This window comes from Trichechus manatus, unplaced genomic scaffold (genome assembly GCF_000243295.1).
Source record: "Trichechus manatus latirostris isolate Lorelei unplaced genomic scaffold, TriManLat1.0 scaffold00187, whole genome shotgun sequence".
NCBI classification, from domain to species: domain Eukaryota; kingdom Metazoa; phylum Chordata; class Mammalia; order Sirenia; family Trichechidae; genus Trichechus; species Trichechus manatus.
This window is the reverse complement of record NW_004444123.1, coordinates 2,538,912-2,554,209: the sequence shown is the minus strand read 5'-3', so window position 1 is coordinate 2,554,209 and position 15,298 is coordinate 2,538,912.

Genomic DNA, 15,298 nt, shown 5'->3' with positions numbered 1-15,298 from the left:
ACCCGAATTTAGAGACCATCTCGAGAATAGATTTGATGCATTGAACGCTAATGACCAAAGACCAGACGAGTTGTGGAATGACACCATACATGAAAAAAGCAAGAGGTCATTAAAAAGACAGGAAAGAAAGAAAGGACCTAAATGGATGTCATAAGAGACTCTGAAACTTGCTCACGAAGGTAGAGTCACTAAAGCAAAAGGAAGAAACGATGAAGTAAAAAAAACTTAACAGAAGATTTCAAAGGGCGGCTCAAGAAGACAAAGTAAAGTATTATAATGACATCTGCAAAGAGCTAGAGATAGAAAACCAAAAGGGAAGAACACGCTCGGCATTTCTCAAGCTGAAAGAACTGAAGAAAAAATTCAAGCCTCGAGTTGCAATACTGAAGGATTATATGGGGAAAATATTAAACGACACAGGAAGAAGGAATACACAGATTCATTATACCAAAAAGAATTGGTCGACGTTCAACCATTTCAGGAGGTAGCATATGATCAGGAACTGATGGTACTGAAGGAAGAAGTCCAAGCTGCACTGCAGGCATTGGCAAAAAACAAGGTTCCAGGAATTGACCGAATACCAATTGAGATGTTTCAACAAACAGATGCAGCACTGGAAGTGCTCACTCGTTTCTGCCAAGAAATTTGGAAGACAGCTACCTGGCCAACCAACTGGAAGAGATCTATGTTTATGCCTATTCCCAAAAAAGGTCATCCAACTGAATGCGGAAATTATTGAACAATATCATTAATATCACATGCAGGTAAACTTTTGCTGATGATCATTCAAAAGCGGCTGCAGCAGTATATCGACAGGAACTGCCTGAAATTCAGGCCAGATTCAGAAGAGGATATGGAACCAGATATATCATTGCTAATGGCAGATGGATCCTGGCTGAAAGCAGAAAATTCCAGAAAGATGTTTACCTGTGTTTTATTGACTATGCAAAGGCATTCGACTGTGAATCATAACAAATTATGGATAACATTGCAAAGAATGGGAATTTTAGAACACTTAATTGTGCTCATGAGGAACCTGTACATAGATCAAGAGGCAGTCATTCGAACAGATCAAGGGGATACTGCCTGGTTTAAAGTCAGGAAAGGTGTGCGTCAGGGTTGTATCCTTTCACCATACCTATTCAGTCTGTATGATGAGCAAATAGTCTGAGAAGCTGGACTGTATGAAGAAGAAAGGGGCATTGGCCTTGAAGGAAGACTCATTAACAACCTGCGTTATGCATATGACACAACATTGCTTGCTGAAAGGGGAGAGGACTTGAAGCACTTACTGATAAAGATCAAAAAACACAGCCTTCAGTATGGATTACACCTCAACATAAAGAGAACAAAAATCCTCACAACTGGACCAATAAGCAACTTCACGATAAATGGAGAAAAGATTGAAGTAGTCAAGAATTTCATTTTACTTGGGTCTACAATCAACACTCTTGGGAGCAGCGGTCAAGAAATCAAAAGACGCATTGCATTGGGCAAATCTGTTGCAAAAGACCTCTTTAAAGTGTTGAAAAGCAAAGATGTCACCTTGAAGACTAAGGTGCGCTTGACCCAAGCCATGGTGTTTTCAGTCGCCGCATACGCATGTGAAAGCTGGACAAGGAATAAGTAATACCGAAGAATTGACGTCTTTGAATTGTGGTGTTGGTGAAGAATATTGAATATACTATGGACTGCCAAAAGAAAGAACAAATCTGTCTTGGAAGAAGTACAACCAGAATGTGCCTTAGAAGCAAGGATGGCGAGACTACCTCTTGCATACTTTGGACATGTTATCAGGAGGGATCAGTCCCTGGAGAAGGACATCACGCTTGATAAAGTACAGGGTCAGCAAAAAAGAGGAAGACCCTCAACAAAATAGATCGACACAGTGGCTGCAACAATGTGCTCAAGCATAACAACGATTGCGAGCGTGGTGCAGGACGGGGCAGCGTTTCATTCTGTGGTATACAGGGTCTCTATGAGCCAGAACCGACTCGACGGCACCTAACAACAACAACATATTTGCATGAGGAGCCCTGGTGGTGCAATGGCTAAGTGCTTAGCTGGTAACCAAAAAATCAGCAGTTCAAATCCACCAGACCTATCTTAATTATCTAGTGCTACTATATCAGAAATACCACACGAAGGTGGCTTTAACAAACCAAAATTTATTTTTTCACAGTTTAGGAGGCTAGAAGTCCAAATTCAGGGTGCGAGCTCTCTGGGAAGGCTTTCTCTGTCTATTGGCTCTGGAAGAAGGTCCTTGTCTCTTCTGAGCTTCTGCTCCTGGGCCATCTTCCTGTGGTTTGGCATCTCTGTTCTCCCATTTCTGCTTCTCTAGCTTGCTGGTTTACTCTCTGTTAGAGCTCAAAAGCACTTGGCTGCTCGCTGATAGGTCAGCAGTTTGCACCCACCAGCCGCTCCTTGGGAGAAAGATATGGCAGTCTGCTTCTGTAGAGATGTATAGCCTCGGAAACACTATGGGGCAGTTCTAATCTGTCATACAGGGTTGCTATAAGTCGGAAGCGACTTGGTGGCCCACGACAACAAAGTTTGCATGTAAATTGCCTAGTGCAGTATCTGATATCTAATAAGCACTAAATAAAAGATAGCTACTATCTCCATTCTATAAAATTAGCTGTGATGACACAGCCAGTAAGCTTGGAATTCATTTCCTGATTCACTACTTTTTTCTCTATTTTGAGGCCCATCTGTATTCTTTACCTTGAAGCTAGGTCTTCCTGGCCATTGAAATCTAGACGTACATAAAAGCAGAGCTTCCCTCAAATCAGGAGAGCAGCTGGCTGTAAATCTCAACTTTGGAACCCTGAATATTTCGTTCTTATTTTATTAGGCACTCTGAGGGAGTAAATCTTACTCAGATTGGCATTGTGTGTGTGTGTGTGTGTGTGTGTGTGTGTGTGTGTGTCTGTGTGTTTCCCTCCTTCCCTCCTCTTCCCCCAGCCGTGTGCATTGCTGTGAATATTGTTGACTACCTTCTGGCTGGATTTGACACCTAACAGTCATCTACTGATTGCATCCAATTAACTGCCATTATGTTCTCAGTTACTTCCTGTTTGGACATGGGTTTATTGATCTGGTAAGATTTTATTCTTCAGAAACATAAACAACATGCCATTTAATTTGGCCTTGGAAGTGTCTCTAAGCGCAGCTTGGAGATGTAGCGGTGGGGTGGGGGAAGGCTACCTATTACCTCTTCCCAAGGAGAGGGGGCAGAATTCGGGTTAAACTTTGCTCACTGTCATTTCACCTTTGGACTTTTATTAAAGCTATTTGACCCAGCCATGCTGGCAGATGGAGTAGAAAGATAAATGTGCCTGTGTGAATAGGTTTCATATCAAAAGTGGATATGAGACACGACTTGTTATTTCATCCAGGGAACGTTCACATCCATGAGATTTGCCGTTACTGTTGATGATCCTTTCAGGCTCAGGGGGCCAAAAGGTGAGCATGACTGAGGTACCCTTGCTATGAATATTTCACAGGCTGAGTATCCCTTTTTCACCTGGGGCTGTGTGCTGACTGAGGGCTTCTTCACGAGGAGTCCTCAGTTGACTGACCGATGAATACAAAACGCCTCTCTGAACAAAAGGCATTCGAGATTTGCCGAAGACAAGACAACCTACTTTGGTTTCTGTGTCTGGTACCGGGGTATCAACGGAGATAAAACACCGAGAGACAGAGAAGCGAAATACAGAATAACACAACCCATTGTCCCCCCATTGACCGTGAGTACAATGGGAGAGTTAGCGAGTCACCGCAATGTCATGGAGCACTGTGAACCGGGGAGAACTCAAGGATCAGAAAGTAACATGAAACAAGGAGGGAAATGAAGATAATATTGGGTTACTGCGCATTCTCAAATTGTACTGAAACGCATCCCTCCCCTTTGGAGGGGCTTGTTTTAGACAAGGAAGACAATGGAAGAAACGGGCGGCTGTAACAATATCACTATCTTCCTTTACTGCAGGCGGTAACGTGAACTTCCTAGAAGACACCTTCTTTCACCGCAGCTTTGTTGTACTGTCTATTGAGGAGCCCAGAGACCAGTCGTTGCCTTGTTCCGGGGCTGTCTCAGACCAAGGAGCCTGGCTCTCCCAGCCAAGGGCAGCTGCTCTGTGGTGAATTTACAGAGCCTGTTTGCAGCCGGGGGAAGGGAAAGGCACTGAGAGGGAGCCAGAGAGTGAAGAGAGGGAAGAGGCAGGGCCAGGAATTTGGGGCATACGAGTACAAGAATAAAAACCCGTTGCCGTCGAGTCGATTCCAACTCATAGAGACCCTATAGGACAGAGTAGAACTGCCTCATAGAGTTTCCAAGGAGCTCCTGGTAAATTTGAACTGCCGACCTGTTGGTTAGCAGCTGTATCTCTTACTCACTACGCCATCAGGGTTTCCAGTAAAAGAACAGGAAGGAAAAAAATTAAGGTTGGGGGGGATGAGAAACAGAATTTTCATGGCAGGCAGTGAGGGGAGACTGCAGATGTCCTACCACCCAGGGTCCGAGCACAGCTCAACAAAACACAACAATAGAAAGAACGGAACCACTTTTGGAAAAGAGAAGGAATGTATCGAAGCCAGAAATCCGCCCTTTAAATATTTTCTAGGAGAAATTTAGCTAAAGTGTGGTAATTTTTTTTTAATCTGTGTTGTGGATTGAGTTGTGTCCCCCAAAAATATCTGTCAGCTTGGCTGAGTCATGATTCCCAGTGTTGTATGATTGTGTAATCTGATGTGATTTCCTCATGGGTTGTAAACTATCACTATGATGAGATTATATGTGATCTCCTTATGTGTTGTAAATTCTATCACTGTGATGAGGTTATACTGATGAGGTTGACAAGATTAGATAGTGTCTTAATGCAATCTCTTTTGAGATATAAAAGAGAGAAGCGAGCAGAGACACATAGGAACCTCATACCACCAAGAAAGCAGTGCCGGGAGCAGAGCATGTCCTTTGGACCTGAGGTTCCTGCGCAGAGAAGCTCCCAGACCAAAGGAAGACTGATGACATGGACTTTCCTCCAGAGCCAACAGACAAAGCGTTGCCCTGGAGCTGATGCCCTGGGTTTGGACTTGTAGCCTACTGGACTGTGAGAGAATAAACTTCTCTTTGCTAAATCCACCCACTTGTGGTATTTCTGTTGGAGCAGCACCAGATGACTGAGACCATCTGTGACACGTTTGCACTGAAGTATTCTTTGGAAAGCACGTACCTTGGAGAAGGCACCTATTTATGCAGGTTCCTGACATACGGTCGGTCTACTTTAAACGCACAATAGGACTGATGAAGGATCCAGGTTCTTACTTGCAGAACAATGAACATAAATATACAGACACAAAATTCTGAAGGTAGCTGGGGAATCTTTGTAAACAATAAGGCAGTGATCTGTACATCACAGATCATGGCGCAGTAACACTGTGAATTGTTAGTTGCTGTCACATCAGCTCCAACACATGACGATCTCGTGTTCAACAGAAAGAAATGTGGATCTGTCCTGCACCAACTTCATGATCGTGGGCACATTTGAGTCCACTGGTGACTGCCTTCCAGTCTAGTGTGTTAATCTTCCAACACTATATTGGACAATGTCCTGTTGTGATCCATTGGATGTTCATTAGCTAATTTTTGGAAGTAGATCACCAGGCCTTTCTTCCTACTCTGTCTTGTTCCGGAAGTCCCACTGAAATCTGTCCACTGTGAGTGATCCTGCTGGTATTTGAAATACTTGTGGCATAGCTTCCGGCATCACAGCAACATATAAGCCACCACAGTATGACAAACTGACAGATGAGTGGTGGATGCTATCAATAGGATAAATGAAATGGCGCTGAATTCACTGTCACCCTAACACATTGTCGGGAAGTAATTTTTCTTAACCAATTCTGCTTATCAGTACATTTTCTTGTCTTTTGTATCTCTTTTAATAAAAGTAGAGTCAAGAGTATGCATGCGAAACCTGGACAATGAAAAAGGAAGACTGAAGAAGAATTGATGCCTTTCAGTTGTGGTGTTGGCGAAGAATATTGAATACACCACGGACTGCCAAAAGAACAAACAAATCTGTCTTGGAAGAAGTACAGCCAGAAGGCTCCTTAGAAGCGAGGATGGCAACACTTCGTCTCACATACTTTGGACATGTTATCAGGAGGGATCAGACCCTGGAGAAGGACATTATGCTTGGTAAAGTGGAGGGTCAGCAAAAAAGAAGAAGACCTTCAGTGAGATGGATTGATACAGTGGCTGCAACAACGGGCTCAAACATAACAAAAACTGTGAGGATGGCGCAGGACCGGGCAGTATTTCGTGCTGTTGTATGTAGAATCGCTATGAGTTGGAACCAACTTGACAGCACCTAACAAAAACAACAGAGTCAAGAGTAGTTTGGAAATTTTACCTGCTACCTTGGTTAGAATACAGTTATGTTATGGGTGTTGGTGTTGGTGTGGGAGGGGTGTAAATACACCATCTCTGCCATGGGCACCAACACTTTGGTCTTCTATCCCCACTCTTTGAATTCCTCCTAGCACTGGAACAAAGGAGCCTTGGAAGGCCTGGCTTCTCGAGGATCAAGATAACATGGGATCAGGAAGGGAGCTTCCTGGAGCAGTCATCCGAGGCCTGGAGTGAGTATGAAGTCAGGCTGGGAAGGAGGAGGGTCTGAACCAGCAAAGCAATATTGGCACTTGAGCTCCAGGAGTCGGTGGAAAGACATGGCTAGTGATCCAGGGAAGAGGAGTGGTGCTTGGGGATGCCAGGAGCAGGTAGAAAGACACACATTAGGTGGGATTATGGGGAGAGAAGGGTCAAAATAAAAAGACAAATAGTGCTAGGACATCAGGGGTTCCCCCTCTTAGGCCTTGCTGCTTGCTTGGCCCTGCAGTGGGTCACCTGGGTGAAGACACAGAGCTTGACTGAAGAGGAACAAGAAGATCCAGAAAACTGGGATGAAATGAATTTCTTTCTGACATATAAAATGATATAACAGGTTGGCTGATAAGTATAGAAGTGGGGACCCACTAAGCTAAAGATACAGGTACTTTCCAAATCACTAGGGGATTAAGATGGCAAACAATGGCTCTGAGCATGAGCACCGTTCACAGAAAGCTAATTCTAACTCACAGGTGTTTGAATTACAGCCTCGGCTTCCACCGCACCACGAGAAGCCCCACTGCTGGCTACATTTGCCAGGGCTCAGGCTCTGGACACATGCTTTCCTGTGTATTAATTTAATTCAACTGTTAAAGTAATCCCCACAATGGTCCTGTGAAATAAATATTAAAAAAAAAAAATTGCCATTGAGTCGATTCCGACTCTTAGTGACCCTATAGGACAGAGTAGAACTGCCTTATAGGGTTTCCAAGGAGGGGCTGGTGGAATTGAACTGCCGACCTTTTGGTTAGCAGTTGTGGCTCTTAATCGCTGCGCCACCAGGGCTCCGAAATAAATATTATCATCCTCATTTGATAGATGAGGAAAACCAAGCTCAGAGATATTAAGCTTCTCATCCCAGGGCATCCGGCTGGTAAGTGTTTGATCTAGAATTCAAATCCAGGTTTGTCTGAGGTCAAAGAATAGCACCTCATAGGAAATGGTGTTCACTTCCATGGGCAGAAGTGAGTCCTTGTGACCAAGGGCAGCTGTGGGTCTTTGAATGAGAAAAAAAAAAAAACCCGGTCCCCATGCCTGACCTTCCCCACTGGACTTTTCCCAGCTTGGTTGGTGGTTACTCATAGTGCTCTGCTTGTAACTCTGGAGTTGTGGCCATCTTAGATGTGTTATTTCACCTACCTGAGTCTTAATTTCCTCTTTTGCTAGAACAAGGCAATTACACTTAACATTTTGATCTTTTTCACCTTTCATGCTCTTTTATTTTGTTCAGCATTTGTATCTGCTATGCACGGCACATTTTAGACACTGCTGGGGATACAGGATTGAACACGATGGGGCTCTCCACCTCCAGGCTCCCCACCAGGCCATGGGCTATTCCAGAGCAAACATGTGTCATTCATCTCTGTACCTCTACCTAGCCCAACCCCAGGCCTAGCTCGCAGCCTACATTTTCTAGGTGCTCAATGAATGTTTATCAAAATTAAATGAAAGAAAGGAATTAGTTAGGTAAGTTGTTGTGATTATGTGCCATTGAGTCGGTTTTGACTCAGCCACCCCATGTACAAGAGAACGAAATACTGCCTAGTCCTGCACCACCCTCAGAATCGTTGCTATGCTTGAGCCCATTGTTGCAGCCACTGTGTCAATCCATCTCATTTAGGGTCTTCTTCTTTTTTGCTGACCCTCCACTTTACCAAGCATGATGTCCTTTTCCAGGGACTGGTCCCTCCTGATAACATGTCCAAGGTATGTGAGATGAAGTCTCGTCATCCTGGCTTCTAAGGAGCATTCTGGCTATACTTCTTCCAACACAGATTTGTTTTTTCTTTTGGCAGTCCTTGATATATTGAGTAGTTAATACAAAACAGAACGTGGCAAATACCTTAGGAGCAATACAAAATAATGTTGTGGTTGAGGTTGATATTGTTAGGTGCCGTCGAGTTGATTTCGACTCATAGCAACTCCATGTGACAGAGTAGAACTGCCCCATAGGGTTTCCTAGGCTGTAATCTTTATGGCAGCAGATTGATCTTTCTACCGCAGAGCCACTGGGTGGGTTCAAACACAAGCCTTTCAGGTAGCAGCCAAGTACTTAACCACTGTGCCACCGGGGCGCCTTAATATTGTGGTAAGCAACAGGAAAAGGAAGTTAATACCAGCAAGCCTTCATGAGGAGTTGGCTTCTGAGCTGGTCTTGAAGGATGAGTAGGGCTTTGATGGACAGAGATGGAACAGCATGAAGAAACTCAGGAGGAGGCAGAAAAGCTCTCCGTTGTCCAGTTTCATCTGGCAAGTGGAATGTATAAGAGATGGCAGCAGTAAATGAGCCTAGAAAGAAGGATGGGGCTGAATTTATTAAGTGTCCTACATTTTTAAGTTTTGGCTATTACACTAGATTCTGTAGGCAATGAGGAACCATTGAGGGTTTTTAAATAAAGAAGTGACACCAGCAGTTATATTTATATTCAGCTGACTTAGTCATCCAGTAGGCTACAAGTCCAAATTCAGGGCGTCAGCTCCAGGAGAAGGCTTTCTCTCTCTGTCTGCTCTTGAGAAAGGTCCTGGTGATGCATCAGTCTTCCCTTGGTCTGGGAGCATCTCAGCGCAGGAATCTCACGTCCAAAGGACGTGCTCTGCTCCTGGCACTGCTTTCTTGGTGGTGTGAGGTTCCCATGTGTCTCTGCTCGATTCTCTTTTATATCTCAAAAGAGGTTGGATTAAGACACTATCTAATCTTGGAGACCTCATCAATATAACCTCATCACAGTGATAGAATTTACAACACATAAGGAGATCACTTATAACCTCATCATAGTGATAGAGTTTACAACACATAAGGAGATCACTTATAACCTCATCATAGTGATAGAGTTTACAACACTTAAGGAAATCACATCAGATTACACAATTATACAATACTGGGAATCATGACCCAGCCAAGTTGACAAATTTTTTGGGGGACACAATTCAATCCATGACATCAACCAACATTGAACTTTAAAGAACACTTCATGTTGAAGAACTTCATGTGTGTTCTTTAATTTCGTCTTATCAAACTTAGGACTCCAAACAACTCTATACTCTTATTGTGTGTTAATTATTTGTTGTAGTCAGGTGCAGGCAAGTCAGTTCCAACTCATAGCAACCCTATGTATGACAGAACGAAACACTGCCCAGTCCTGTGCCATCCTCAAAATTGTTGCTATACTTGAGCCATTGTTGCAGCCACTGTGTTAATCCTTCTTGTTGAGGATCTTCCTTTTTTTCTCCGACCACCTACTTTAGCAGTGTTAATTTTATCTCAATACAAATATGTAGTCAATATAAATATGCTTACCCTATTTCTGAAATGAGGTGGTACAAGGTCCCACCAAAAATAAACAAACAAGTAAAACAATAACAACAGCAAAACCCAGTCTTCTCCTAAATCATCAATTTAACTTTTGTGGGATGTCCTGCTTTACCCTTTAGAAATTTAAAAGAAAAGAGGGGGGAAAAAACATATTTCTGAGATTCCTGCCCTCTCTGCTGGCTGTATGAGAAGAAACTATGGCAGATGTAAAGCCCAACCACCATCTGATTTAATCTCAGTTCAGATGGACCATTACTGAGCTTCGTGCTCGTACAACAAAAATCTATTCCTTTCCATTCCCATCTCCTTAACTAGGCGTACAAAGATTTTTAAGGTATTTGGATTCAATTTGACAATTTGTTAAAGTCCATGTATTCTATGTGCCCAGGCAGGCTATGACTGATTTTCTTTTCTGAAGGTAGCACACTCCAGAATTGGCAATGGCGTTTTGAAAGCCCGCCTGACACAGTTCATTTAAAAAGATCGGTTCCAATGGGACACACCTCTAGGAGTTAGTTGCGTGTGTTAAAGAGATTTGTTCTCAAGTGAATTGGTTTATAAATACTAACCTGCCTTGGAAAGGCAGGCCACAGGGCAAGTCTTGAGGGAACTGTTCTTTCTCCTTTAAGGACTGGTTTTATTAAAGACCTAATAGGTAGCTCCTTTCCTACCACTCACCTTGAGTATTTTAGCTCATGCTGAATGGGATCATTCCTCTTAATTTACTTAATAGACCAGTCTCCGAGGGCTTATAAGCCCATAATTGGGTAATTGAGATTAGGAGGTTGAATAACTGACATAGAGAGGATTTATAACAGTGTAAACAACTTTTTATTGGCTAAAGATTCCATAAAGCTCTATTTTAACAGTCTCCTGAGAGAGGCATCGCTTGCCTTATTGCCCACCAAGAGATGACTGGTGAGAGGAGGCAAGTACAGCCTGTCCCTCGCTGAGCAAGCATGGGCTTCGTCCTTCAGCTCTTTGTTAAACAAGGACTTCTAAGAAGCAAGTGCAGAAGTCAACATTGTAGTCAGGTGGACATGAAATTTAAAAACACAAAAAGCCATTCAAGCATTGTAGTTTAAATCTAACGCAAGCCTCTCATTTCATAAAGTGTATCATTTAAGGTGTCTTGAAACATTGCAAGCTTCCCTTTTTTTTCCTGGAAATTTTACTTGCTGTTGCTTTCTACAGGAGGTGCAGTGGCTAAGTGCTCAGCTGTTAACTTGTAAAAATGGTGCTGTGGCATCAGAGGTCCTCTAACTTCAGGGGGAGAGAGGAGACTCAAGATCAACATCAGTCCAAGGCTGATTCCTGTGAGGTAGAGGTCAGATACACCTCCACACTCCAACCTTTTTACCAATTCTGACACCAGTCGTCCCCCCTACGGCGCTCTCTACTTCTCTGCTGGATTCAATAATTCATTCTAATGGCCACACAGAACTCACAGACCATACTCACAGTTATGGGGTTTATTAGGGAAGTAACAGGTTACAATTCAGGATTAGGGGCCACTAAGGATACAGTTCTTCCATCAAGACAGCTGTGCCCGAAAGCAGGGCCTCTCTCTGGCCCTCGGCTCCTCGGCTCCTTGGCCCACCCTCTGCCCTGCTCAGGCAAGTTTCACAAACCTCTTTATCTCCACCAATAAGTGCCCAGGGACACCCTACTCTGCCAGTAAGCCTCAACCTGAAGGTGCTCAGCTGTCTTACTCCATTGGTTGGTAGGCCTATCTCTGCCAACAAGTGCCTGGAGGCACCCTACTCTGCCAGGAAGCCTCCTTTCCAAAGGTGCTCCGCTCTCTCGCTCCATGGGTCAGCACACCCTCTGTAACCATCTTGCTCCATGGGCCAGGAAGCCCAGTGCGTCTTTTCACACCCTTCTCCTGGTTCTGCTGCCGCTGTTTCTCTGCCACTGCTTCTTGCTGTCTTTTGCCATCTCCAGTGCTACAGCTCTCTGTCTCCTGGGTCTAGGAGGTTCACAGCACAGGACCTCGGGTCCAAAGGATGCACTCAGCTCCCGTCTCTACTTCTTTCCACCTCTGGGATTGCTCATTTTAAACCTAGCTGGATGGCAAAACTGATTAATCCCTTCCTTAGGGTTGCATGCACCTTATTTGCATGATCTCACCCCCACAAGGGTGCCATGCACCTTGTTTGCATTATTAGCAAGCTGTCCCAACCACTTGGTGCACCACAAGCACCTTATTTGTATAGTCCCACCCAATCATTTGGTGCAAGTTACAAGACCACGATGAGAAAGGCCATATAAAGCAATCCATTACACACATAACCAAAAGGTTTGTGGTCTAAACCCACCAGCAGCTCCAGTGGAGAAAAGATGTGGCAGTCTGCTTCCATAAAGATCACAGCCTTAGAAGCCCTTCGGGGGCAGTTCTACTCTGTCCTGTAGGATCACTTTGAATTGGAATTGACTCTATGGCAGTAGGTTTGGGTTTTTTTCATTTCTGACTGCCACCAACCCTAAAACCCTTAGAAAATCCCAAAAAGCTGTCTTCTTGCTTTAGGGGGAAGGAGAGAAGGAATCTGTCCTGTGGTGTTTATGGGAGCAACAGTTGGTGTTGGAAGGAAGGAAGCAGGAATCTTAGTTCCTAGAGTGGGGCAGAGTTGACCTGCGATCAGCAAGTTTGCTTCTTAGAGTCTATAGCAAAGGACGCCTCAGATTATCAGAGTTTTCCACCATCCTATGGTGACTGTGAAGTCCCTTCTCCCTACCGCGAAGTCCCAGGATCTGAATCTCTTTACAGATTGGATGATCCTAAAACTCACCCAGTAGCTGCTATCAAATCACTAGAACCTCTCAAGAGGATTCAAGGTCTTTACAGCAAAGACATTATTCTCTTGGATTTTGTACAGAATTAGAGCATGTGAATATTGTACTCCAGGATTGCCAAGGAAACAGCAGTGACATGGGTTCTAGCCCAGTCCTTTCCAGCTGGACAGTTTCTCCATTGTGACCAGTGGAAGTGTATCCTTTGCTACCCTGAGTCCTTTGCAGCATTACGCTTCCCACAACACTCTTGGCTGTCCCATCTGCATGTCCAGAAGGCTCTAGAATCCCACCTGTGGAGCAAGAACATCCTGAAGCGGCTGCGGGGTTCTGAGAGGACCATAGACAGATTGAGCAACACAGCTTCAAAACACCAGTTGGGGATGATACCAGCAAGTGCCAACTTGGCCAGGCTGGTGTGTGCATCCCCTAGGATGTGCTTCTAGTCTGAGAGGGAGATATGCTGCTGTGCTTTTCTCTTTGCTGTTTGGGGAAATGGGAAGGGTGAATGTAGCTAGGAGACTGAGAATCACAGATTCTTAGAAGAGGCTATGCTTTCTTTATTGGACCCACGGGGTCGTAGGTAAGGACTTAGCATCTTTCACGTCATGGGCCCCAATATAAGGGCTTTTGAATCACCAGACTGGAATTGGAATTCCAGCTCCTCCACTCACGTCCCTAAAGCTCCATTTTCTTATCTGCCCACCTCACTAATACTTACTGAGTGATTACGCAGGGGCAAGCACTGTTATAAGCCCTTCCTATGCATTGTCATGGTTACGATTGTGTGTCAGCTTGGCTGGGCCATGATTCTCAGTCTTTATATGTGATCACTCCCATGACTGAATATGCTGTGAGTAGCCAATCAGATGAAGGGGAGTTTCTTTGGGAGTGTGGCCTGCATCTGAATATAAGCAGACATTCTGGCTTTTTGCTCACTCTGGATCCTGCAGCTGTCTCCTGTCATCTCACCTCCGGTTCTTGGGACTTGAGCTGTCAGCTATCGGCTGAACTTGGAATTCGTCAACCTTCACAACCTGTGAGCAGGAGCCCTGCTCTCCCACCTGCCGATCTTGGGTTCACCAGCTTCTGTGGCTGTGTGAATTGGGAAAGGCCTCTACCCTGATCCATGGACTTGGGAAGTTCTAGCCTCTACAATCGCTTGAGCTGCTTCCTTGTTATAAATCTCGCTATATATATATTTATACACTTTACTGGTTTTGCTTCTCTAGAGAACCCAGCCTAAGACATGCAGTAACTCATGCAATCCTCACAATTACTCTGTGATAAAGACTACAGCCTGCAAGTTCATTCTACAGATGGAGACACTGAGGTACAGAAAACTTGGATAACTTACCCCAAGTCACACAGCTGGCAGATGACAGAGCAGGAATTTGAATTCAGGCAGTCTAGCTCCAGAGTCCATGATCTGGACACCACTTTACCTGCTCATGCAAGATTGTTCTGACCACCTCCTATTCGTCCCACTGGTGAAGGAACAATCCCCTCCTCCCTAAATAGTATGAGATGGCTGAACACACAACACCTGACTCTGGACAGATAAGATGGACAGCCATTTATTAGTCATATGCACTCATAGTCCAGGGGAGAAGGACACCACAGGCCATGCAGGGCCACACAGGTGTTGACCTTGGGAACAGAGTGAACCACCAGGGGCTTTGGGAAGCAGGCTTTGTAGTAACAATAGGGTGAGGACCTCTTGCTTCCCATGGGAGAATGTGATTGGCTTGTTTGAATAATTTCATGGGCTGACAGGGAAATGAGACCCATTATGTTGAAAGCAAGGTACAGTGCAGTTGGCTCAGCTGATAGAGGAAGGGACCAGGTGGGGAGCCTCTCCTGCTGGTTGGGAGAGGGGGGCTCACCGGACGGAGCAGGGAAACTCACAGTTATGCCTGTGGGGACCTGGGAGGCTCAAAGCTGTCACAGTAGCACTTAACCTTTTAGGTCTTACAATACAAAGATTAAATGATAGAGAGAGCTCATAGGTACTCAATGAGTGATAATTATCAAGTCATTGACAAAGCAAATGAACCATTACCCCTCAAGCACAGATTTTTTTTTTTAATTGTACTTCAGGTGAAGGCTTACAGAACAAATAGTTTCTCATGAAACAGTAGTACACATGTTGTTTTATGACATTGTTTAACAACCCCACAACATATCAACCCTTTAACTTCTCAACCTTTTTTTTATGGTGAAAATACACATAGCCAAAGATACACCATTTCAAAAATTTCTACATGCACATTTCAGTGACATTGACTACGCTCTTCCTATTGTGCTGTTATTCTCACTTAAGGTGAAGGCTTACAGAGCAAAATAGTTTCTCATTTAACAGTTACTACAAATGTTGCCCTATGACAATGGTTAACAATCTCACAACACATCAACAATAATCTTACTCAACCTTGGGTTCCCTATCACCGGCTTCCTTGTCCCCTTCTGCCTTCTGGCCCTTGTCACTGGACTCCTGTACCTCGTTAGTCTCATTTGGTTTTACG